The following is a 27,963-nucleotide window of genomic DNA, read 5'->3' on the forward strand; positions in this document are numbered from 1 at the left end:
CTGGTCAAGACGCGGACTCCTAGGCAGGTGCGGGTCACAACCCATCGGAAGCGGTGGGTGGGGTGGAAAGGGGCAGAACACCCTGTTGGGCATAGGCAGGCCGGCCAGGCCCCCGACGGAGGCAACAGATAGGAAAGGGCAGAATATCACTCCGGGCAGCATCAGTCCGGCCGGACCTGCCCAACAGAGGCAACGGATAGGAAAGGGCAGAATGCCCCGCCGGACCTGCCCAACGGAGGCAAAGGTGTAGAACGGGGATTAGGTCCAGAGTGATCAGCACGACAGCCATGATCCCCAGGTAACTCGGGAGAGGCAGGCAGAAAGAGCAACAGCGCGAGTATGACAAAACGGGCGGAGCAGCGGGACCAGCGCATGTGAGAAAAAGCAGGGGAACAAGACCAACCTGGACAGAACAATTACAGAGCAAGTCGGAACCTGGACAGGGTAAACAGGATGCGGAGCAGGTCAGAACCCGGGCAGGGTAAACAGGATACAGAACCGGCAGAGAGCAGGAGATAGAACAAGATACGGAACAAACAACCACCACCCTGGTCTCAGTCCCAAGGCCCCTTATAAACACCTGCAGCTAAATTGGTCACAGGTGTCCCTCCTTAAACCAGGAGGATCCTAACTGGCTCAAGGGTGACGGGAGGGACAGCTGCAAGACCCGGAGTCCGGAGTCCGCGGACTGGATCACGAGCTGACCAGACCAGACCAGACCCCGACAGATACACATACGTATATATATATATATATATATATATATATATATATGTGTGTGTGTGTGTGTGTGTGTGTGTGTGTGTGTGTGTGTGTGTGTGTGTGTATATATATATAATATAACCTGTATCGTATTATCTGGTTTTAATGATATTAATTCGTAGCAGTAATAAATACAGTCTTAATTTATGGTAAACCAGACTCCAGGTGTGTTCCATTTCTGCTGGTCCTTTTCAACTTGTCACGAGATTCGTGACAAAACTGGGTTCTGAACAAATTTGGTTGGAGCCAATTTTCGAAATTGTGGGGGTTTGTCTTAATTGGCAAAATCCCTTGTAATTAATTTGTTTGTGGAAAACAGCAGAAATGGAGGCTATTGAATTTATAGAGAACCCTACTCCTCTGTTTTTGAGCAGAGCCAGAAAGGAGGTTCTATGTGACATTGCTAAAAAATGAAAACTTTCTGGAATTATGACAAAGGCAGGAATTCGGAGGAATATAGCTGAATATTGTGTTGGGAAAGAGTTATTTGAGGAGGAGTCGCTGCAGGAGTTTTCGATATGTGATGGGGAGACCCTGTTATAACTAGAACAATTAAGAATGGAGAGACTTAAGTTCGAGGCTGCAGAGGCAGAGAAACAGAGAGAGTTTGAGAGGGAGATGCGGCGTCAAGAGGGTCAAGTGTCAGGCCGTGGTGGCGAGAGGGGTGTATCAATTAATGTCAGTCAGGAAATTAAGTTGGTACCTCCGTTTGCTGAAGGAGACGTTGATAGCTACTTCCTACATTTTCAGAAAGTGGCACAGAACAGGAAGTGGCCGAGGGAGGACTGGGCAGTATTGCTGCAAAGTGTGTTAAACGGGAAAGCGCAGCAAGCATATTCTGCCTTGACTCTGACTGAGTTGACTAATTATGATGCTGTGAAGGGGGCTGTGCTTCAGGTCTATGAGATGGTGCCAGAAGCATACCGACAGAAGTTTCGGGGTTTGAGGAAGTCTGGGAACCAGACATATATAGAGTTTGCCCGTGAAAAGAGAGATACTTCGATTGGTGGTGTGCCTCGAAAGAGGTAGATGAGGACTACCACAAAGTGAAACAGCTGATGCTGATCGAGGAATTTAAAGTGTGTCCCTAGTGAGATATAGAAATACTTAGAAGAGAAAGAGGTTGAGACTCTTTCCGCTGCCGCTAGGTTAGCGGATGAGTTTGCCCTGACTCACAAGATTGTTTTTTCCCGAGCAAGGGTTATCAGAAAAGTTACCGGGATAATCCGCCGAGTAACACAGGAAACAAGGCAGGAGCTAGAGACAAAGGTAAAGAGGAGGGGAAACCGACCAAAGATAAGTTTTCCAGTTTTACCTGTTACTACTGCAGGAAGCCTGGCCATGTGGCGTCTAAATGTCTTATTCGGAAGAAAGAAATGGGAAAGGAGAAGAGGAAAACCCCCAACGTGTGTGCGCCGGCGGCTGAGACCACACAAGGAAGGTGGGGTCTGGCCGAGTTCAGGAAGGGATTGAGTGGTTTATTATCAAGGGTTTTGTGGCTGTGAAGGAGGTGTCACCCCTAGTTCCAGTGAGAATCTAGCGCGATACAGGAGCCTTTCAGTCACTGATATTAAGTAATGTCTTAGAATTTGTTGACGAGGCAAAAACAGACCAAGTGAATATTCTGGAAGGTATTGGCAAGAGAACAGAGGTCGTGCCTTTGAACAAAATAATTTTGAAATGTGACTTAGTGTCTGGACCAGTTGAAATAGGGATACGACCTAAATTACCGATAGCTAACGTGGACGTCTTGTTGGGAAATGACCTGGCAGGAAAAGATGTATACCCAGGGTTACAGCTAACAAGCCGGCCTGCTGTTAGTGAGACAAGCGAAGACAGTGAACTTTATCCCGCATGTGCGTTCACAAGAAGCATGATAATGAAGGCTGCAGAAGTGAAGCGATCTGGACGGCAGGGGTCAGTTGCCCGCGATAGCAAAGACAGGGATACGGATCCTCCTGACTTATCTGAAACTTTTCTGCCATCCGTGTTCGACAAGGACTCGGGTACTGAGGCGGATAAGAGGGGCCTGTCATTGTCCAGGCGGAAGCGTATGGAAGAGCAGGATAGGGATCCTGAGATTGCAGTTTTAAAAGAGACAGCTCTTTCTGAGGATGAAATTTGAGGTTACTATTTAAAGGACGGGGTATTAATGAGGAAGTGGAGACCATCGACAGTACCTGCCGTTGAAGATTGGGCCATGGTGCACCAAGTGGTGGTTCCAAAGAGTTACCATCCAGAAATTTTAAAGATGGCTCATACAATGCTTCCATGGGGACATCTTGAAGTTAGAAAGACAGGGCACAAGATTATGAAAGAATTTCATTGGCCGGGTATAAGAAACGATGTGGCGGTTTTTTGTAAAACCTGTCACACATAACAAGTGGTAGGAAAAGCGAATCAGACTATACCAAAGGCGCTACGCCCTAAACCAGCTTTTGCCGAACCTTTCTCAAGATTCATTGTGGATTGTGTTAGCCCACTGCCAAAGACTGCAGGTGGCCACCAATACTTGTTAACCATTATGTGCGCTGCCTCTAGGTTCCCAGAAGCAATACCCCTCAGGAACCTAAAGGCTAAAACAGTGATGAAGGCACTTATTAAGTTCTTCAGGTTAGTGGGTCTGCCCAAGGAGATACAATCGGATCAGGACAGCAATTTTACATCGGGTGTATTTCAACAGATAGTTACGGAACTGGGAGCAAAACAAATTGTGTCCACGGCATACCATCCCCAGTCCCAGGGAGCGATAGAGAGGTTTCACTCTACCCTCAAAACCATGATTAAAACGTGCTGTATGGAAAACAAAAAACATTGGGATGAAAATATACCTTTCCTCCTATTTGCAATAAGAGATTCGATCCAGGAATCATTGGGGTTCAGTCCATTTGAGATCGTGTTCGGTCATCGGCCTCGAGGACCCTTGACCTTACTGAGAGAGCAATGGTCTCTGAAGGAAATGCGAATTGGGGTATTGGATTATGTCTTAGAGTTTCGAGACAGGCTGAGCAGGGCTTGTGACCATGCAAAACAAAATCTCCACAACTCCCAGGCTGATATAAAGCACTGGTATGGCAGACAGGCGAGGGAGCAAAGCTATGAGTTTGGAGATAAGGTTTTTGGTTTTGTTTCCCTTGGAGAATAACCCTCTCCAGGCTCAATTCAGTGGACCTTACGAAATAATGAGGAAAATCGATGAGTTGAACTATGTTATCAGGACATCTTGTAGAAGGAAGGCCACTCAATTAGTGCATGTGAACCTAATTAAACCTTATTTTGACTCTAAATCCATATCAGTTGGGGTCACGACCAAACAAGACCCAGCTGCAAAGACCAGCTCAGAGATAATGGGGGAGTGTAATGAGCAGTGTCTGGTTTCAGCTCAACTCAAGAATGCTAGTGTTTTGGAGAACATAGACAGTAAAATTAACCACCTGGAACCAAAGCAATAACAACAGATAAAGGAGCTAATTGGCAAACATTCCGATACACTGGGGCAGTGTAGTATAGCTACACATGATGTCTTTGTAGGGCAGGCTGATCCAGGGAAACAGCACCCCTACAGGATGAACATAGAACGTATTAAAGTAGTGGAACAGGAAATCGAATATATGTTGGCCAATGGTATTGTCAGGCCATCCACCGTGGGCTTCCCCGTGCGTGATAGTTCCCAAGCCCAATGGGACAATGAGAGTTTGCACAGATTATAGAAAGATCAATGCAATAACCAAAACAGATGCTTACCCTACTCCCAGAATAGATGACTGAATCGATAGGGTGGGGAAGGCTTAGTACCTAATAAAAATTGACCTGCTAAAAGGGTACTGGTGCGTTCCCTTAACCGATAGGGCCCGAGAGATATCGGCATTCGTCACCTCCCCCCCCCCCCCCCCCCGGGGTTGTACGAGTATAATGTGATGCCTTTTGAGATGAAAAATGCCCCGGGACATTCCAACGTATGTTAAACTCTCTGATTCAAGGCTTGAAGAATACTGGGGCATATATTAACGATTTAGTAGTATGGAATGACACGTGGGAGGAACACATTGTAACAGTAGAGAAATTATTTGACCGGCTCTCTAAAGCTAATCTGACAGTAAGCCTTGCCAAGAGTGAGTTTGGTCACGCCAGGGTCACATATCTTGGTTACGTGATGGGCCAGTGTCAACTGGCTCCTGTGAAAGGGAAAGTTCAGGCTATTGCTGATGTACCCATTCCAACGGGTAAGAGAGCCTTGAGAAGGTTTTTAGGTACAGTGGGGTATTATCAAAAAAATTTTCAAGAACTTTGCGGATATTGCCCTTCCACTGACAAAATTGTTGAGAAAGAGTGAACGATTTGTGTGGGATGAGCGTTGCCAAAAGGCGTTCGAACGGTTAAAGGGTATCTTGTGTCACCATCCAGTGCAAAAGGCACCGGACTTCACTAAGCTGTTCTCCCTAGCGATGGACGCTAGCGATGAAGCTGCAGGGGTGGTGCTATTACAGGGGGAAGATGATGGTATTGAATATCCGGTGGCATTCTTTTCCAAAAAGTTTAATGTGCACCAGAAAAAGAATTGCTGTCCCTCATTTTTGCATTACAACATTTCGAGGTTTACGTCAGTGCTGTACAAAAGCTGTTAGTGGTGTACACTGACCACAACCCTTTGCTGTTTTTAGATAAGATCAAAGATCGAAATCGGCGTTTATTAAACTGGAGCCTGAGTTTACAGCAGTTTGATATCAAGATAAGACACCTAAGGGGTACGAACAATGTCATTGCGGATTGCCTATCCCGCTCTTAAAAAAAAATGCTGATGAACTGTGTAAATGCTAAATGTACACTTTGTGAAGTAGAATGTAGTGCTTGGTGTGTGGAATCTGTGAGTGAGCAAAACTTTGCTCAAAGATCAAAATTTTCCCAAAGGGGGAAGGTGTCACGCAGGTGAGAAACTGCTAGAAAATTCAGCGGTCTAATGAACAAGGACGTAATTAAAAGAGAGAGAGGACTCTGACTTGGTTTTGATAACACTTTTAATTGTGACCTTGAGAGAGAGAATACGGCGCCAGCTGAGACACGAGCTCAGAAGTCACCATGGTAACAGCTCAGAGCAGTTGAGCTAACGGATGGTTGGAATTCTGGATGGATTATAAAAAGTTGAGGCTTTGGTCTGATAATGGCAGAGGAGACATGACACGGGAGAATTGCGGAAGCTACCCGAGAAACCACTGGTGGAGTTTAAGACCACCACGAGGGTGGAGGCCACGGACTGATTCATTTCAAACCGTGATTACCAGTGGTGGGTAAGAGCTTGCCTGTGGGGGTCTGCTAGTGGTGAACCCATGCCGTGGGGTTAGTAGACCGTTCCCTAGAAGGGGCTCTGTCCGTCCCTGTGTCTGTGTGGCGTTCACATGAAGTGACTCTAAAGACTTCGGAAGCAAGAACAACTAAAGCTGCCAACGTAAACATCAACTCAATTAAATCTCTCTCTCTCTCTCTCTCTCTCTCTCTCTCTCTCTCTCTCTCTCTCTCTCTCTCTCTCTCTCTCTCTCTCTCTCTCTCTCTCTCCTCTCTCTCTCTCTCACTCTCTCTCTCTCTCTCTCTCTCTCACACTCTCTCTCTCCCTCCCTCTCTCTCTCTCTCTCTCTCCTCTCTCTCTCTCTCTCTCTCCTCTCTCTCTCTCTCCTCTCTCTCTCTCTCTCTCTCTCTCTCTCTCTCTCATCTCTCCTCTCTCTCTCTCACTCTCTCTCTCTCTCTCCTCTCTCTCTCTCTCTCTCTTCTCTCTCTCTCTCTCTCGCAACACAAATGAACTGAACTGCCTAAACTTACCTCACAGTGTCAGACTGATATCTACCTCCGGGACTATATCTTTTATTATCTTTTATTATCTTTATATCCACACACATATTTTATGGAGAGATATATGTATAGTTTATAACCTGTATCGTATTATCCGGTTTTAATGATATTAATTCGTAGTAGTAATAAATATAGTCTTACTTTATAGTAAACCAAACTCCAGGTGTCTTCCATTTCTGCTGGTCCTTTTCAAATTGTCACGGGTTTCGTGACAAAATCCATTACCAACTTGATTTCTCAATCGACCTGCATGTTAAAATCTCCCATGACTACCATAACATTGCCCTTTTGACTCGCCTTTTCTATTTCCTATTGTAGCCTGTGGTCCACCTCCCAGCCACTGCTGGGAGGGCTCTATATAATTGCCAGTAATGTCCTTTTACCCTGGCAGTTTCTTGATACAACCCACAAGGATTCAACATCTTCCGATCGTATGTCATATCTTTCTACTGATTTGATGTCATTCTTTAGCAGTAGAGCCACACCACCTCCTCTGCCTATCTTCCTATCCCTCCAATATAACATGTAACCTTGGGACATTCATCTCCCAACTACAACCATCCTTCAGCCACAATTCAGTGATGGCCACAAAGTATAACCAGGTAATCTGTCATATTGCAACAAGATCATCCACCTTATGTCGGTAGCTGACAGCCAATGATCTACAGTTACTTGCCTGGTGAAGATGAGGACGACAAAAAATTGATATTAAACTAATGAAACTCACCATCTTTCACTCTCATCCCGCTTACCCTGCCAAAATAACTCGGGAAGCAGGCTCCAATCTGGCTGCTTAGTGCGCACAGAGACCACATGTCCAATGTTCCTTACGTATTGGAGGAGTTTTGTGGACAATGTGAAAGTGGAGACCTCTGCAGCTATGAAGCTGGAGTTGCTGAAAGCTATGGTGTGCCTGTTTGTGTCCCGGCCAGCCTGAATGTCAAGACATCTATGTCAAGACATCTTGGGCAGACTGCTGCATCATCTTATTGGTGTGGATCACACCTTCTGAGTAAAGGTTCGCTCTGGAATTTGTGGAGCAAGTAGTGTGAAAATTTGACTCCTGCACACAATTTTGTGAATGCTTGATGTTAGTGGCTGTTCTTCACATTTCTTGTGTGGGCTGGGGGGTGAAGATAGTTTTGTAAAATGATTGAGAGAATTACTTGTGAGTACACAGGATTTATAAGTGGCAATTATTGAGGCATCATCAGTTAATTGGTTATTTTTTCATAAGGCCTTGTGCTTCGTACAGTTAGTTCACAATGGGAGACTTGATCAGTATAAGAGTAGATTTAGCTGACAGATGATGGCATCCACAGATGGTGGGAAATCCATGCCATCATAGTCCATCCACGTGTATCAGATTTTTAAGTATGTATGTTTTGTTTGTATACCTTGAATCAGCTCGTTTGGCACAAGCCACTGGTCACATGTGAGGCCTAATAGGTTTCAGATTATCCAGATCACTAAGCATTATTCTTCTTGAATTATTGGCAGAAGAAGAATTCAATATGGTTGTGCGTGATCGTGGGATCTTGTACTATGGGTTACTTCAGTAAGTTGTTGAAGAGGACAAGAAAATAGTTCGTGGGCCAAGATCAGATCATCCTTGAGTGTGATCAGTGGCCAAGCCAATGAGCCAATCAATGCCTGGGCAAAAGACTTTAACACATTGATACCATTCTATGGTCGGGAACACTGTAATTATATAATGATACAGAAGACAAACTCCTTTGGAAATCTACAGATGCCAGAAATTACCGATGAAAAAGATAAGCGTTGTTGCTTCAATCCCAGTAATATTACTGCTTGATGATCCTCTGTCCATCCTATAACTTGGATTGTGTGTGTGAGTATTTGTTCTACTGTCTGTTTCAGATATTTATCTAATACTGATACCATCACTGGTGGCAGGACTACTGGCCATTGTGATTCCACATTTTGAAGCTACCTCCTACAAAGGTTTTGGTTTTCCAGTCTTCATCTCTTGGGCAAAGATTTTAGTCATCCTGTGTAATCTGTTTCAAGCACTCCAGTCCAGTAAGATATTTTTCAGGAGGGATTATCCACCGGCCTGTGGCGTAGTGGCATCAGCACTGGACTCCGAGGCAGATGCTTTTGATTTTGAATCTGGTCGGGTCCTAACCTGGGCAGCAGCCGTATCTGCGTGGAACAAAAACCCTGGCAATCTACTTCTGTATCTTGCCTCAAAACCCACTGGAGAACTATACTATCCATAGGATAACCATGAGTCGATGATGACTCAGCAACAACAACAAATATCTTTTTAAAATATCTATTAAAGATACTTTGAAGATATCGTAAATATCTTCAAACACTGCCGAGCTTAGAAAAGATTACACTGGATAAATAGATTGCATTACCTGAGAGATTTAAGACAGGAAGAAAACCGAAACAGTTCCCTTGTAGTGATGAAAGTAAATACCTTTCTTCATCTATTACTACCACCAAAATGAAGCAATTTTAATTTTATTCACTTTCTTGCAACTCGTGAAGCTTAAAGAGTTTGCATTGATTTCACTGTTGTGAAAAATAAGCCAGTATGTAGATTTTGTGTAGATAAATATCTAATTGCACTGGACAACAAAGTTTTGCTTCCTGAATACTTTTGGGTGTATCTTATGGAGTTTCTGCTGATGTTCATGAAAATTACCATGATTTTTTTCTATCTTGCACCATTTTTGAAAATCGACAATAATTCATTTTTCAATTCATAATTCAAGTCAATTAGAATGTTGCCACAATGTAAGCTGAGAAGTTTTCTATCTTGTCCAGGCATGCCTGGGCAGGGTGGATGCTGCATGGCAGGACAGGTTGTAGAAATGCGTAAAAAGCATCACGTACAGACTGCTCTACGCATTGTGTTTACGTATATATCGAGGTAGGTTGTGTAAATGTTATGGTTCCGGATTTGACAGCCTGTTCTCTGTGTAGTGATTTCAATTGGGATTGCACCTTGATGAGGAGAATGAATTTGCATATAAATTATACAATGCCAATTGTTGAAAAGACGTGTGTGTAGATAGGGTGGTACCTGGCTGCAACGCCCCTCCTGTGGTACTCTACTGCCAAATGCTGTAAAGGTTCATTCATGCATAATGAGTCTTTATTTTAAGGTACTGAGGTCTCATGGATCTTTTGACATTTTGGCAAGGGCTCCCTTCAGGAAAGAACTGCATCTCTATCTAGTGAAATGCTTAATGTTAACTTTCTAATTCTGTTTATCTTTCTGTAAAGACTTAAACCCAGGACACAGTGAAGAGTTGCTCGTAGATGCTGAATCTGTCTGCTTGGAAAGCAGTGCCCAGCTTTCACCAGAGCAGTTTGAGGAGTACTGGACATACCTGGAAGATGCTAAAGTTGTGACTGTGGACTGGCAGAAGGAGCCATGCCCTGATACCATCCAGGCTGCCTTTCAGATTGTTCATATTCACCCTATTGCAATCTAATTTAATGTGAACAGAATCAATAATTATCAATAATACAAGGGGAGCAGGAAAGACCATTTCAAATTTCAAAGTATATTGACAGGTTGCATCACAGCCTGGTACACAAACATCTTTGCCCTTGGATGGAAAATCCTGTAAAAGGTAGTAGATATGGCCCACTCCATCACAGATAAAGCTCTCCCTCCCATTGAGCATATCTACATGGACTGCTGTTGCAGGAAAGCAGCATCCATCATCAAGAACCCCCACCACCCAGGACACGCTCTCTTCTCACTGTTGCCATAGGTAGGAGGCCTCAAGACTCACACCACCAGGTGCAGGAATAATTATTCCCCCCTCCCCCCACCATCAGACTCTTGAACTAGAGGGGATAACTTCACTTAACCCACCATTGTTAAGAGAGAAATAGAGAGCTTTGAAACCAGAGGGGATAACTTCACTCAACTTCACTTCATCATTGAACTGTTCCCACAATCTATCGAGTCACTGTCAAGATTTCTTCATCTCATGTTCTCAATATTTATTGCTTCTTTATTTATTATTATTTCTTTTTGTATTTGCATAGATTGTTGTCTTTGTACACTTGGTGAACATCCAAGTTGTTGCGGTCTTTCATTGATTCCATTATGGTTATTATTCGTTATCGTTGGAGTGTTTATATCTCCAGATATCAACCAGGCCATATTCTAGTAAAAAAGAATTAATACAAGCCGCCACTTTATTAGGAAGCGGCGGATTGGTTGATGACCTGTCAATCGCCGGATTTAAACAACAATTAAAGTCACCACCCATGATCAATTTATATTCATTCAGGTTTGGTAACTCAGAAAAAAGTTTCTTAAAAAATCAGAATTATCTACATTAGGTGCATATACACACATCAGAGCTACCTTTTGCTCGCATAATAAACCAGTAACAATTAAATATCTTCCAATCGAATCAGTAATGGTATTAAAGTGTACAAAAGGGATTTTGGGGCTAAGAAATATAGAACCACCTCTAATCTTACAATCAGACAGTGAGTGATACAGAGGTCCTTTCCAAAATCGGAAAACTCTGTCCTCATCCTGTATCCGTATATGATTTTCTGGTGCAAAAATAATATCTGCGTTAATTGTTTTTAATTTCTTAAAAATCTTTTACACTTAATGGGGTGATTGACAACATTCCAATTCCAAGATATTATATTCATTTTATTAATATCCATGTTTAGAATTGAATTTAATATATAAAAGAAATGTTACACAAGTACAGATTAAACCAACAGGCACAGATATAACCAGAAGGAGTGACTCATTTACGAGAAAGAAGTCCATCAAAAGAACTGCCCAATCAAGAAGAAAAACCTACTCTAATAGTCCTCTTCCCCCTCCCGCGTTCCAAAAGATAAGAATTAAGTGACCAATAGGCTGGTCTCATGCTAAACTAATAACCCTTGACCCTGTTCTCCATCTTGCAGCTCCGTATATTAAAATTTTAAAAAATCTCACAGAAAATAGCCATAATAAAAAGGCACAAGCAGAATTCAACTACTATAATGTTATGTTTAACAGTAATAAAAACATACTCAACAACGGCCATCTTAGAATCGGCTGAAGTATCTTAAACACATATTCAAAAAAAAGAGAATAAATCCGAGCAAATTATATTACAAACAATATTCTTTCTCTCAAAAAAAAGTAAATGTGTATATATATAACAGACCTAAATCTATATTAGTATTGAAACAAATAAAAGAAATAAAAAGATTAATACACAACAGGTCCTACACGGACCATTAGAGTACAATACTATAAAAGTTCCCTACAAAACACACATATATATATATATATATATATACACTAATTATTAATAGGTAAGAAAAAATTTAATCCCATGTCCCATACCAAAGACTAAAAAAGTATAGGATAAGCTTAACTCAGAAGATCCTTAAACAACTCATACAACAAATACTTCAGAACTACCTATTGAGTAATCCGGTTAACTTTAATATTTTATTCAGTAGACTTAACTTTAAGATTTTTAATGAACTCCTATCCCTCCTGGGGAGAGTAGATTCTCAATGACTGAGATTTTCAGGAAAAATTATCAGCTTTGCTGGAAAGCGAAGGGAGGGGTATAAATCTAATTCATACATTTCACTCATAACTTCTCGGTTTTTCCTTCTTTCGGCAAAGATTTCAGGGGGATAGTCTTTGACTATATGAATTTGTGCTGAATTAAAGATTAACTTTCACTTCTTTCTGGCTTCTCGAAGAATGGTTTCTTTAGTCGTATAATAATGCAAAGAAAGTACAATTGTTGAGGACGTAATTTGGATGAATGCGGAGAAAATGGCATTCTGTGGGCTTTGTCAATTAAAGGGCTAGCTTCCAGGGTCTCACTTAAAAGTGAGTACAACATATCTGAGAAAAATTTTAACAGATCACCAGCTTCAGTATTTTCAGGCAGTCCCAGAATACGCAAATTCCTCCGATGCCCTCTACTATCTAAATCAACCATTTTTTTCTTCATTTTAGACAGTTCCGAGGTAATTTCATTGATTTTCTTTTCCATCAAAGATATCTTCATTCCTTGATCTTTAATAGTTTGCTTGAGTAGATCGTGCTCATTCTCAATTCGGGTTGTAGTCTGCTGAAGTGTTTGAAATTGATAGTTCAGATTTTTCAGAGAATCTTGAACCGTAGAGATAGCTTTTTCAAGCTTCCCGTTTGAGTCGTTCAGCTTATCAATTTTGAAATTAAGTGATCCAAATTCCGATTTCATGTCTTGTATTGAAGAAAATATTTCTGCTAAAGTAACAGGTTCCTCTGTCTTCTTAGTTTGTTCCGTTTCAGGAAAAGTCTTGCCACTTCTCAGTTCAATACCAATACTTTTGTCAGCTATTGTAATTAAATCATAATTCCTTCAGTAAAAATAATAAATCCTTCAGTAGAAGTAATAAATCATCAATTCTGAAAAGGATCTGTCAGTGGGATATAAAGTATATAAAGAAATGGAGCTGCTGAGAATGCAACTACTCCATATGCTGCAAAATGGGGAATATCTTCTCTCATCTATTACTATCACCAAAATGAAGCAATTTTAGTTTTATTCACTCTCTTTGAACTTGTGGTTTGAAGAGTTTAGCACTGATTTCACTGTTGCGATAAATAAGCAGGTTTGTAGATTTTGTGTAGATAAATATCTAATTGCACTGGACAACAAAGATCTTGCTTTCTAAATACTTTTGGGTGTATCTTATGGAATTTCTGCTGCTAATCATGAAAATTACGATGAAGTTTTTCTATCTTGCACCATTTTTGAAAATCAACAATATTTGTTGTTTCAATTCATAATTCACTTCAATGAAAATGTTGCTCACAATGTAAGCTGAGAAGTTTTCTATCTTGTCCAGGCATGCCTGGGCAGGGCAGATGCTGCATGGCAGGACGGGTTGTAGAAATACGTTTAAAGCATCACATACAGACTGCTCTATGCTTTGTGTTTATGTATATATCGAGTTAGGTGGTGCAAGAGTTATTGTTCCAGATTTGACAGCCTGTGTAATGATTTCACTTGGAACTGCACCTTGAGATGGAAGTTGAATGGGATGGCAGTTGTTGAAAAGACTTGTGTATGTTTATGGTGGCACCTGGCTGCAACACTCCGAATGTTGTACTTTCTACTGACAAATGCTGTGGAGGTTCATGCATAATGAGTCTTTATTTTAAGGTACTGAGGTCTCATGGATATTTTGACATTTTGGCAAGGGCTCCCTTCAGGAAAGAAGTGCAGTGATATGCTCAATGTTAACTTACTAATTCTGTTTATCTTTCTGTAAAGACTCAAACCCAGAACACAGTGAAGAGTTGCTCGTGGATGCTGAATCTGTCCGCTTGGAAAGCAGTGCCCAGCTTTCACCAGAGCAGTTTGAGGAGTACTGGACATGCCTGGAAAATGCTAAAGTTGTGACTGTGTTTTTACCAGAACTGTTAAATGACACAAGCAGAACAAGTTTTCAAATTACTGTTAAACAGAAGAACAGTAGTGAAAGGCGACTCAACAGCTTCATTGCTGTTATTCAATCGGTGCTGTGGACCCTGGGCAAATCTGAAAATGTTGAAGATGTTTCTACTAGCAACACAAGAGCAACACTCTCCTCACAAAGATCAAAGTCTTTTTGTTATCCCATTGCTGTCACAAACTACATTGGTGGATAAAAATAAATTGTTTCTAGCAGGTGATATAACTGGATCCTGTTCAGGTAGACTGCTCTGTTTAATGTTTTAATGAAAAATGTGGAATTTCCAACAGTTTTACATTTCCTCAGTACTACATGGGAGTTTTGTGATTTTCAGGGAACTTGAACCACTCAGCATTTTTACTCAGAGCCAAGGCAGCTGCCTGCAAGATGAACTAACATTAGGGTTTAAATGGCACATTCAGATATAGATATGATTTGGTTCCATAGATAGTTTTGTAACTGAATGGGTGAATTCAGGGAATGAGTGCTATCCAGGTTTCACCTTGTGATGTCCCTAAATACTATTAACCTCATTCCTCACAGCTGATGTTTAGTTTTTCACACTATCTCATAAACACAAGAGATTCCTCAGGTGCTTGAAATCCAGAGAAGCAAGTGCAAAATACTGGAGGAACTCAGCAGGTCAAGCAGCATCTACGGAGAGGAATAAACAGTCAACATTGTGTGCTGAGAACCTGCACCAGGATCTTATCACAGTCCCTGTTCATTTGCTATTTTTTTAATCCTCTGTGAGCATTGGGCTTGTCTATAATGTCTGTCTTAGTCTTCCCAGTGTCAGCAGCTTAAGGCAATGCATGGAGAATGGTGCTTTTTCATGGTTTGGGATAGCAGTTCTTTCTCGGAATTAATGTAATTAAAATGAAATGTGATTAATATGATCAGAAAGAGCTGGACAAGCAGTTTTGGTTGTCTTACTTTACAGCAATATACTAAAGAAATTGCATTCTTCACTGCCCCAGTCCCCGTCTCGGGCCCTCCTTTGCCAGATGCAGATAATGTCTACTTTGTTTAGTACTGACATTCATGTTGCTTGTCATGAATCAGCCTTCCAATGTAGAATCTCGGACTTGTTCTTGAAACAGAAGGGCAGATTGTATCTTTCAAGTAGTGACAGCTGTGAGGTTTATTTCAGAAATCCGCCAATTCAATCCTAACATAATTAGAATGGTGAGAGGGGAAGTGGAAGTAGAAGGAGATTAAGATGGAGGGATAAAATAGGAAGAGAGAAGGGAAGAGTAAGGGATAAAGCAGGTGTACAGGGACTGGGGAAAGGGGAATGACGTGGAAAACGGAGATGACGTGCGGGAGATGGGAAGTGAGAGAGAGGGAGGAGAGATGGAGGGAAAGGGGAGGGGAGAGAAGGTGGTGAGATGGAGGGAGAGAGGACGGGTGTATGGGAGAGGGGGTGAGAGAAATAGAGGTGAAAAAGATGGAATGAAGGTGAGAAAATAAATGAGGGAGAGCACAGTGGGTTGAGAGTGTGAACCATGGAGAATGCGAGGGGGGAGAGAGAGAGAGGGTCAAGGTAGGGGAGAGAGCATGTTTGGGACAGAGAGAAGCGGGAGAGTGGAGTTGCATGGAGCGAATGGAAGAGAAAGGTGGCTGAGGGAGGAGCGAGGTGTACGGGAGAGCAGGAGTGAGTCAGAGGGTGAGAGGAAGAAAGAAGGAAAGAGGGAGAGCGAGTGGTAGGGTAAGGGTGAGGGGATGAGAGAAGGGTGAGTGGATGGGGAAGGGTAAGGGGAGGAGGTGGTGGGGTGGGGTGAGGGGCGGAGAGGATGGGGAAGGATGAGGGGAGGAGGAGATGTAGGAATGGTGATGGAAGGAAGAGATGAGGAAGGATGAAGGGAGGAGAGGATGAGGAAAGTGAGGGGAGGAGGGAGGAGCGGGTACGGGGAAGTAGCGAGAACGAGGAAGAGGGAGTAAGCATGAGGAAGAGGCGGGAAGGTGGGAGTTGGGGGCACAGTGAGAGAGTGGGAGTTGGGGGCAGAGTGGGAGTTGGGGGCACAGTGGGACAATGAAAGTTGGGGAGAGGGAGCAGGTAGAGCGGGGTGGGTGAGAGGGAGTGAGATAGGAGGGAGAGTGTGGAGAATGAGAAAGGGGATAGGGTAAGGGAGGTGGGGAGGGAAATTCAGGAGGAGAGTAGAGGGGATAGTGCAGATAGGAGGCAGTTGGAGTATAAGAGAATGGAGTGTGAGAGGTTTGGGATGGAGAGGGAGAGAGGGAGAAGGAGATTAATAAAGATTGGGAGAGGGGGAAGGGTGGAGAGTGAGGAAGGGGAAATGGAAGAAGGGGAGAGGGACAATTGGAGAGGTTGGGCTGAGGGAGAGGGAAAATGAAAAAGGAAGAAATGGAGCAGGAGTTGGAGAGGAAGAGGAGAGGGAGAGGATGGAGAGTATTTGGGGGAGAAGGGGAAGTATATAGCGACAGTGGGGGCATAGAGAAAGGGAGGGGAATTTTTCAGAGAGAAGAGGATGGGTGTAGGGAAAGCAAGAGAGTGGGGAAAGGGAAAGGCAGAAGAGAAGGGAGGCTGAAGGGGAAGGAGAGAGGCCGGGGGAGATAGATCAACTTTGAAAGGGTGTTTCATGTGGCTAAGCATAGATAGATAGGAGTAGGGGTACTGTAGAATAAGCTACACATTCTGATAATACCAGGCTGTGGTTGAAGCTACTGGGAAATGGGCGAGGATGTGACCAGCAAGTACATTATTCCATTTACCAGCACTTGTTCCATCCGCTGTCTCTTGCTTGGGAAGAGCATTTCAATAAAGCAGGAAACAGTATCAAGTGCAGTTCTCTTCACTGAGGGCCTGTGGTGAGAGCACCATTGTTACAATATAGGAACATTACATTTTCAATCTTTGTGATAACATTCATCAAAATTGCTAAGGACAGTTTTCTTTAAACTGGAGTCTATGTTTCAAGTCATTAACCTCCAAACGCATGGATTTCCAACAGTTACAGTTTCACATCCTTTAAAGCACTTTCACTGTATTTTTGACCAATTAACTATACCAGCGTTTCAAAACAGGAAATCCACGGCCATGGTTAGATTCCAGGGGTCCGTGACATGGATGGGAAACATCATAGAGGTTACTAACCTCTTGGTGAAATTTAGTATTTCCTTCTATTACGAATGTGGGCAACAAACCACAGTTATACTAGCAGTACCTGTGACTTTGTCATCAATAGAAATCACAGATATTTTCATATCACATTACCATTGTTGCAACTATCTCAAAATATCATTTCTTGCACGCTCATCGCTACTTCAAAATTATGGTAGTTATTTACCTGCCGCTGGATGGAATATTATCTGTTTTCCTATCTCCAGGCACCTGTGTGATGTAGCTGGCTGACTATCAGGCAGCCCGACAGCTCGCAGTTGTTCAGCCGCCATGCAGTCGCATGTTGGCACATTTATGACCAGACATCAACGTCGGTTGCCATTATTCCCTAATAATGTTGACCCTTTGCTGACGTTTACCCAGACACACGGCTTCAAATGCTCCAAAAGGTGACCCTTCATAATACACTTTGCTGTAAACTCTGGGATTGTGGGAATGGCTGACTCCTCGGATGGGGGCAGTGTAGTGCTCTGGTGGGGGGAGGGGTGGGGCTGTGTGGTCAACAGCCTGCTCCCTCCCCAGCATCCTAGTGGGCAGCACTATTTTTCTTGTTTTAAAATGTTTTTGTGTGATAATGGAAGAATGTTCAGGAAGAAGCTCTGCAGGAAATGAAAACTCTTAGGTACAATGCGGCTGAAACTCGGCAATCCCATCCGACCTTACAGATGTTATTGGGATGCATAAATTAGCAACCAGGGTGCCCAACAGTTCCCCTTGACGCGTGGTATGGAGCAAGTTCATGCAATTTAATAGTTGGTATGTCAAGAACACCCTCTCAACTTACTCTGCAGATCTACATAAAACAGGTCTCGCTATGATACAGTAGTGTCAGATATTAAAAGTTGAAGTGGAGCCAATCAGAGAACCTGCCAACCTGTAGAATCCTCTTGAGATGTTCAAGCTGACTTCAGCTTCAGACATGTGATCAAGAACCATGTCTGGGGATTATAAGACCTTAAGTGATTGGCCAATCACCCTAACTGGAATAGTATAAAGGAAGCTTGTCGAACATCATCTCTAACCCGACTAACATTTAGATTACAATCTGAATTCTTGTCAACGTAATTTTCACGTTTGTCATCATCTTCATCCTCACCTCGCCGTTCTTTGGCGTGCTTCTGCCATTGTTCTATCTGTGTCAAATAGCTGTCATCATCAAAATCCGACAGACATTGCCAGTTTGTGTTAATATTGTTTAATTTAACCCTGTTAATGGTGGATAAATACGTACAGTGCAATCTCTATGAGTCTGAAGGTGGTGAGGCCTTGAATTCTAATCCTGCAAAGAAACAGAAACAGAAACTACAGAAAGTGCATCACAATAATGTTACATATCTGGAGTATGGTGGTATTCCATCAGATTATGATGACCCATGTATCTTATTTGTAATACATTACTGTCTAATGAAGCCATGAAACCACCAAGGTTGCAGGAACACTTACATTAAATAAACCCTGAAAAGGTTGCTTATGGTATTACTCTGTTCCAGAAGATTAAACAAGCATTTGAAAAGCGTTACATACTTTAGACATTTGCTAAGAAAGCTAAAAATGACCTTGATAATGGATTCATTGCTTCCTATAACATTCCTAAAATGATAATAGTGTGGAAACTCTCAGATACAGTAATTGTTGAATGATTAACAATGACTGCTGTATCAGAAGTGTTCACCACTGTTCTCAAAATGGATATTGGTATTGATGAAATGAGTTAAGACATTGAGTATCAACTATACACCAAGCTACAAAATCCGGAATTTGGGATACAACAGGGTGAGTCAACTGTGCGAGACAATGAAACATTGGGGATGGCTTATGTACAATTTATCAACAATGGAAAAGTTTATGAAGAGATTCTCTTTTGTAAAAGATTATAAACAAATATCAACAGAGTCAATCTATGATGAGCTCAAAATGTATATTAAGGATAAAAGTATTCCGATTAGGAACATGATTTCTTGTGCAACAGATGGAGCACCATATATGACAGGCCACCATGCTGGTTTAGTGCATTTATGCAAAAAAGTAATTCCAAGTCTGTTTGCGATCCTTTGTGTAATTCATCATCAACATCTCATAGACAAAAACCTCAGCCGGGAACTTTTTTCAAGCATGAGCCTTCTGTCTGCTATCAACAAAATTAAAGCTGAACCATTAATTAACAGAATATTTTGCCAGCTATTCTCAAGATAACGATGAAGAGTTTGAATGCTTGCTTCTTCACACAGAAGTGTGTTGGCTGCCAAAAGGCTGCTGCTTAAAATGTTTCTTTGATATTTTGAGACTGTGGTTCAATTTTTGCTCAGGTCGAGAAGAGTTTGGAAACAAGATTGAACTTCTGCATTGAGATGAGACATACCTAGCCGATCAGTATGACAAAATGAACATTGTAAGTATTGAACTACAGAGCAGAATTTCAAATTAATTCAGGCAAAAAAATGCAGTGTCTACTTTAGCGGAAAATTGGAAATATACCAGCAAAATATTGAAAGAAGAATATTCTCAGAGTTTCCATGCATGGGGAGTATACCACTCTCGTTCACAGACAGTGGTTTGCAAGAATACAGCTTACACCAACAGTCACTGAAAAAGGATTTTCAGAATCAATTCAAGGATACGAAAAATCAGAAATTTCCAGACTGGGTAATTGACCCATTTCTTTGCTATGTGAAAGAACAGGAAAAGAGTTTACAAGAAGAAATTATTGAAATTCAGAATGATAAAGAAGCGAAAATGCTTTGCAAAATGTTGCCTTTTCTGGTATGTGGCTAACTGTCAGACGAAGTTTCCTGGTCTTCATAGAAAAGTTAAGTTGCTCTTCATTGCATTTCCATCTTCCTACCTTGTTGGAAGATGCTTCAGTACAGTGAACCACATACTGACAAGAAAAAAACAGAAACAGCTTGGACATTGTTACACGTGGAGACTTAAGGCATTTGCTGTCACAACTTGAACCGGATATTTCAACTCCTCCTAAAAAATATCAAGCTCAAGGATCACATTGATATCGAAGCTGCTGTACAGTGCACAGGTACTATGTAAGCTTGGTTCAAAGGCAGATAAACATTTAATGCAGAATCATTTTTGTCATTAGTATATGGTAGACATGTTTTTACAGGATGGGGGCGCCGGCAAGTATATTGTGCCGAAGAAGGTCTTTTGCAAGTATGAAGGTGCTTTAATGGCTGTTGGCCAAAAACGTTTGGGAAACACTGCAACAATCAGTGATGCAACCTGTTAGTGTACTCCACCATAACTCTTTGGTGACATACTGAATCTCCTCAACTCCACAACAAGCAGAGTCGTAGGTGTTCTGCCATATGTGTTGCTACCAATTAATCAGACTCTGACAACAAGCAATCTTAATTATACTTTATTTACTTGTGCACAAGGATAACAACCAAGCAGAGTTCTATCCAGCTGGTTAGTCTCCGATTACAAAACAAGGCACTTGATAACCAATTACCAAAGCACAGGATAGCTTATACAATGCATTGATGTCTTGTTTTGGTGATTACTGAGACAGGCTGCCCAGTCACATTGCTATTATTGTGGCTCTAGGCTTCCAAATAGAAGAAGAAGCACAACTTCCCTTATCTATATTTCTCTACTGCTGGCAGAATCATTCGCTTATTCACTCCTGTCTTGACAGATTTGTAGGAAACTAGCTGCTTAAGGGTGCAGTTCTTGCTCTCTCTAGTCATGCCAAATAATTCATTAATCCTTGCATCAACACTGAGAGCTACAGAAGTGAGATTTTTTGGACCCAAGATCGATCTTCTGAGATGCTGACACCCAGGAGCTTGAAGCTGTTCCACATGGGGTGGTTGGTGGGGTGGGTGGGGTGTGGTTGATGGGTCTACTTTTTTACCATATGACACCCAATGGCAATGACCATAAATGCTCATTTGCAAAGTTGTCAGCATTGACCACCAGCAGAGTTGTCAATGCTAGTTCATAGCATTGAACTAAGCAATGAAGTCAAAGGTAGGAGAATGGTAAGGAACATTGATTACTCAGCATTGAATAGGTGACTGTAGTTCGGTTAATGAGAATGCACTATCACGTCTTCTGTTTAAAATACGTCCACCTTCTGTAATAGAATGAAGAATGTTCGTGATATTGCTCTGGATTTCGAGCATCTGCACAATCTCTTGTGTGGATTATGAAGGTCCCCTTTAAGAGCATTTGAAGCCATGCCTGGGAAATGGTCAGCAAAGAGTCACCAATATTAGGGTATACTGGACAGCAACATAGATGTCTGAGTCACTAATGTGTGAACGTGTGACTTCATCATTCGCTGGCTGAATGACGACTAGGTGCAGGGCTGTCCGATAGTCTACAGACAGGAGGACTGATCGCGTTTGTCTAGCAGCAGGTCTAATAACTACCATAATTTTGAAATAGCGATGAGCATGCCGGAAATGGTATTCTGAGATATTTGTAACAACAATAATGTGATATGAAAATATCTGTGATTTCTATTGGTGACAAAGTCACAGGTACTGCTAGTATAACTGTGGTTATTTGCCCACATTCATAACAGAAGGAAATGCTAAATTTCACCAAGAGGTTAGTAAAAACAAAGATGTAGCCTGATTCCGATCCACGTCACAGACCCCTGGAATCTTTCCAGGGCTGTGGACCTCCTGGTATTGATAATTGGTCTGAAGTGCATTAAAGGGTGTGGAACTGTAACTGTTGGAACTGCATACATTTGGAGGTTGATGACATTGAAATATAGACTCCAGTTTAAAGAAAACTGACCTCAGCAGTTTTGATAAAAGTTAACACAAAGATCGAAAATGTAATGTTTCTATTTTGTAACAATTGTGCTCTCACCACAGATCCTCAGAGATAAGAACTGCACTTGATTCTGTTTCCTGCTTGATAGAAATGCTCTTCCCAAGCAAGAGACAGCAGATGGAACAAGTGTTGGTAAATGCAATTATGTTCTTGCTGGTCAGCAGGGAATGGTTGGTGCAGCGTAATCCATGAATATTAAGGAATAGTTGATTCTCACTCTCAATCAGGAAGAATCACATCCTTGCCCTTTTCCCAGCTGCTTCCACCGTGACCTGGTATTATCACTAGGTTCTCCTCCTATCTGAGCTTAGGCACATGAAATGCCATTTCAGATTTGATCTATCCCCCTCTCTTTCTCCCCCTCCCTCAATCCCTATCTCTCCCCCAACCCATCTCCAATGAGAAGTAACGAGCCCACTATCATGATCATTTTAAGCTTTCTAGTCAAGTGTCTTGAGTGTGCAACTCTTCAACTGCTTCTTCCATCTTCTGGAACCTAGCAATTCTATAAGTCGGCATTGTAGGGTGTCTTTTACAGAAGTGTTCCTGCAATCTTGATGCTTCCGTGGTTTCATTTGACAGTACAGTTTTACAAGTAAGACACATGGTGGGTTGCTGACCTGATGGGAATGAAATAAAACCATACTCCCGGTGTGTAACATTGTATTGATGCACTTTCTGTAGTTTCTGTTTCTTAGCAGGATTAGAATTCAAGGCTTCACCACCTTCAGACTCGTAGAGATCAGGCGGTACGTATTTATCCAGCATTAACAGGGCTAAATTAAAATTTTAAAAATAACACAAACTGGGAATGCCTGTCGGATGTTGATGATGACAGCTAGTCGACACAGATGGAATGATAGTAGCGGTGCACAAAGGAATGCTGAAGTGAAGATGATCACAACAGTGAAAATTATGTTGACATGGATTAAGATTGGAATCTGAAAGTTAGTTGGGATAGAACTGCTGTTCAGCAATCTACCTTTACTATATTCCTGTACGCATGATTCACCAATCATGTAAGGTCTCCTAATCCCCAAAGATGGTTCTTGACTGCACGTATGAAACCGAGGTTGCACTGAACACCTAAAGAGATGTTCCTAGGGGTCAGCAGGTTCACTGATTGGCTCTATTTCACTCTTTGTTTCCGGGCAGCACTCTACCGTTTTGCAACCAGTTCTCCATAGATCTGTAGAAAAAGTTCAGAGGTGTTATTTCCTTAACAGCTGTTAAATTCCATGAACACACTCCAAATTGCGAGTCAAGGGGAACTGTTGGGCACCCTGGTTGCTAATTTTGCATCCTCAACAATGTCTGTTTGGTTGGTAAGGGCAGAGGAGATTGCTGACTTTCAGATGTGTTGTGACAAAGTGTTCATTGCCTGCAGAGCTATGGTTCTTCCTGTCTTTCGGGGCCTTATCGTTTATTTTTGGAAATGCTTGCTCTACTAACGACTGGTCAGGTCTCGTGCCTCAAGTTAGGATGCTGCTTACCACTCTACCCTCCTCTCACAGTAATCATGAATGCCCCCAATAGATTCTATTTCCCCTAACACCCTCTTGTGACACGTAAGCATCCCCTTGGGGTTGGTACTGCCCCTATTGAGAATCACTGATGGGAGGCTGTGATGTATTGAATTGAAAGAGGCCATGATGACAAATTTCCTGTCACCTGTCAGTTATAACAAACCTGATTCTGATTCCGAGATACTAAATTCTCAATGGCTAGCACGCTGTGTCCAAGCAGTAACTCACATATGAAGGTTCTCAGTTATGCCGATCATTGTATATCAAGCAGTAGTAAATCAAGGCAACTGGAATTGTTGTGTTGTCAAGAAGATGTTGCTCCACTCAGCTGAGAGGCTACTTCAGTTCTGATCCATGACAGGTGGTTTTCTGGCTGATAAACTCTGAGAGGTGTTCATATTATAGCAATCACTAGAAGCCATCTTTGTCAAAGTGGAAACCCCATCACTGAACAGCCTGGTGGGGTAAAATACCATCTATCAGCTGCTTACAATGTTGTCCTAACATCTCTAGCGCAGCGTATTCACACATTTCACAATGATAAGACTAAAGAACTTCACACTACATCTATGACGCTTAACAACCCTCATGTGATTGCTATCCGTCTAAACCGTTATTTCTTCAACGGTGTGAACTGGGCACGACTGTGCAAGCGCGTGGAGGTTGCTCAATGAGAACAGCAGGACGAGTTTAAAAGGAAGACTGATTTACAGAGCGGGAGACAGAGTAGGAAGGCTTTGGCTCAAAGGGAACTAGGCGTTAAAGGGTCAAGGCCAGGTATGCTATCTGCTTAAAATAAAGACAGAAGGTATGTGTGTGAGGCCGGTTTTCTGTGCTCGGTGTCGGATGTGGGAGGTCCAGGAGTCTACCAGCCTCCCTACGACAACATCTGCACCAGCTGTGTCGAGCTGCAGCTCGTTAGAGACCGCGTTAGGGAACTGGAGCTGCAGCTCAATGACCTTCGTCTGGTCAGGGAGAGTGAGGAGGTGATGGAGAGGAGCTACAGGCAGACAATCAGTCCGCATTTGAAGCCATGCCTGCGAAAGGGTCAGCAAAAAGTCACCATTATTAGGGAACAATGGCGAACAATGTAGATGTCTGAGTCACAACTGTATGAACATGTGACTTCACCATCTGGTAGCTGAATGACGATTAGGTGCAGGGCTGTCCGATAGTCTGCAGACAGGAAGAATGATCACGTCTGTCTAGCAGCAGGTCTAATAACTACCATAATTGTGAAATAGCGATGAGCATGCCGGAAATGGTATTCTGAGATATTTGTAACAACGGTAATGTGATATGAAAATATCTGTGATTTCTATTGGTGACAAAGTCACAGGTACTGCTAGTATAACTGTTGTTTGTTGCCCACATTCATAATAGAAGGAAATCTTAAATTTCACTAAGAGCTTAGTAAAAACAAAGATGTAAACATTTTCCCATCGACATCGCAGACCCCTGGAATCTATCCATGCCTGTGCAACTCCTGGTATTAATGATTGGTCTGAAGTGCAGTGAAAGAGCATTAAAGGGTGTGAAACTGGAACTGTTGGAACTCCATACGATTGGAGGTTGATGACATTGAGATATAGACTCCAGTTTAAAGAAAACTGACCTCAGCAATTTTGATAAAACTTATCACAAAGATCGAAAATGTAATGTTATTATTTTGTAATAATTGTGATCTCATCACAGGCCCTCAGTGAAGAGAACAGCACTTAATACTGCTTCCTGCTTTATAGAAATGCTCTTCCCAAGCAAGAGACAGCAGATGGAACAAGTGCTGGTAAATGGAGTTATGTACTTGCTGGTCAGCATGGAATGGTTGGTGCAGCATAATTCTATGAATCTTAAGGAATAGTTGATTCTCTGTCTCAATCAGGAAGAACCACATCCTTGCCCATTTCCCAGCAGCTTCCACCGTGACCTGGTATTATCACTAGGTATAGCCTCTTCTACTTTACCCTCTCCTCCTATCTGAACTTAGGCACATGAAATGCCCTTTCAGATTTGATCTATCTCCCTCTCTTTCTCCTCCTCCCTCACTCCGTAACTCACTCCCAACCCATCTCCAATGAGCAGTAAAGAGCCGACTATCATGGTCATTTTAAGCTTTCTGGGCAAGTGTCTCGAGTGTGCAACTCTTCAACTGCTTCTTCCATCTTCTGGAACTTAGCAATTCTATAAGTAGGCTTTGTAGGGTGTCTTTTACAGAAGTGTTCCTGCAATCTTGATGCTTTCGTAGTTTCATTTGACAGTACAGTTTTACAAGTAAGACACATGGTGGGTTGCTGGTCTGATGGGAATGGAATGGAACCATATTGACGGTATTTAACATTGTATTGATGCACTTTCTGTAGTTTCTGTTTCTTAGCAGGATTAGAATTCAAGGTTCATGACCTTCATATTCGTACAGATCACACTGTATGTTTTTATCCACCATTACACCAGTAACAGTGCTAAATTAAGATAAAAGAGTAACACAAACTGGGAATACCTGTTGGATGTTGACGATAACAGTGAGTTGACACAGATGGAATGATAGTAGTAGTGCAGAAAGGAATGCTGAAGTGAAGATGATCACAACAGTGAAAATTATGTTGACAAGAATTCAGATTGGAATCTAGAAGTTAGTTGGGATAAAACTGCTGTTCGGGAATCTAACTTGACAATATTCAGGTAAGCACGATTCACCAATCCTGTAAGGTCTCATGATCCCCAAAAATGGTCCTTGACTGCACATATGAAGCAGAGGCTTCACTGAACACCTAAAGAGATGTTCCTAGGGGTCAGCAGGTTCACTGATTGGCTCTATTTCACTCTTTATTTTTGTGCAGCGCTCTACCGTTATGCAACCTCTTCTCCATAGATCTGTGGAGAAAGTTCAGAGGTGTCATTTATGTTTGTACTTAGCAGCTTTTAAATTCCATGAACACACTCCAAATTCTGGGTCAGAGAATACAGAGAGTTAGGAAGGAAGTTGAGAAGCCGGACCTCAAAGGTAATAATCTTGGGATTCCTGCCTGTGCCACATGACAGTGAGTAGAGGAAAAGAATGAGGTGGGGGATAAATGCATGGCTGACGGATTGGAGCAGGCAGCAGGGATTTAGATATCTGGTTCATTGAGACGTCCTTTGGTGCAGGTGTGAACTGTATAAAAAGGACAGTATGCACTTGAATCCCAGGGGGAACAATATCCTGGTGGGAAGGCTTCCTAAGGCTATTGGGGAGAGTTTAAACGAGAACTGCTGGGGCGTGGAAATTGAACCGAAGAGACGGAGGAAAGGGAGGTTTGATCACAAATAAAGAAAGCTTGGAGACAGCACGAAAGGGAGGATAGACAGGTGATAGAGAAGGGACGTGCTTAGTCTGATGGTTTGAGATGTGTACTATTTTAATGCGAGGAGTATCATGCATAGAGTGGATGAGCTTAGAGCGTGGATTAGCACTTGGAGCTATGATGTGGCCATTACAAAGACGTTGATCGTGCAGGGACAGGAATGGCTACGTCAAGTGCCAGGCTTTAGATGTTTCGGAAAGGATAGGGAGGGAGGCAAAAGAGGTGGGGCTGTGGCACTGTTGATCAGAGATAGTGCCACGGCTGCAGAAAAGGACGAAGTTATGGACGGGTTGTCTACGGGGTCTCTGTGGGTGGAAGTTAGGAAGAGAAAGGGGTCATTAACTCTGTTGGGTGTTTTTTATAGACCACTGAAAAGTTACAGGGACATCAAGGAGCAGATAGGGAGACAGATTCTGGAAAGTAGTAATAATCACAGGGTTGTTGTGGTGGGAGATTTTAATTTCACAAATATTGATTGGCATCTCCATAGAGTAAGGGGTTTTGATGAAGTAGAGTTTGTTAGATGTGTTCAGGAAGGTTTCTTGACACAATATGTAGATAAGCCTACAAGAGGAGAGGCTGTACTTGATCTGGTATTGGGAAATGAACCTGGTTAGGTGTCAGTTCTCTCGGTGGAAGAGCATTTTGGAGAAGGTGATCATAATTCTCTCTCATTTATTATAGCATTGAAGAGAGATAGGAACAGAAAAGTTAGGGAAACGTTTAATTAGAGTAAAGGGAAATACAAGGCTATCAGGCAGGAACTTGGAAGCATAAGTTGGAAACAAATGTTCTCAAGGAGGCGTACGGAAGAAATGTGGCAAATGTTCAGGGGATATTTGCATGGGGTTCTGCATAGATACAGTGAATGAAACAGGGAAAGGATGGTCAGGTACAGGAGCCGTGGTGTTGTAAATCTAGTCACGAAGAAAAGAAGAGCTTATGAAAGATTTCCTTTTTAAAGTAATGATAGAGATGTAGAAGATTATAAAGCTAGCCGTAAGGAAATTAAGAATGAAATTAGGAGAGTCAGAAAGGGCCATGAGAAAGCCTTCACAGACAG

At 42.2% G+C, this 27,963-nt stretch overlaps 1 protein-coding gene and 1 pseudogene across 1 annotated transcript in view; one reads left to right on the forward strand and one right to left on the reverse strand.

The window, feature by feature from the left end:
- The window catches only part of LOC140731504 (AP-4 complex subunit beta-1-like), a 97,641-nt pseudogene extending 87,565 nt beyond the window's left edge, over positions 1 to 10,076 (forward strand).
- Positions 1 to 27,963, reverse strand: part of LOC140732511 (AP-4 complex subunit beta-1-like) — an 870,212-nt gene that overhangs the window by 712,804 nt on the left and 129,445 nt on the right.

Source organism: Hemitrygon akajei, chromosome 8 (genome assembly GCF_048418815.1).
Source record: "Hemitrygon akajei chromosome 8, sHemAka1.3, whole genome shotgun sequence".
Classification (NCBI taxonomy): domain Eukaryota; kingdom Metazoa; phylum Chordata; class Chondrichthyes; order Myliobatiformes; family Dasyatidae; genus Hemitrygon; species Hemitrygon akajei.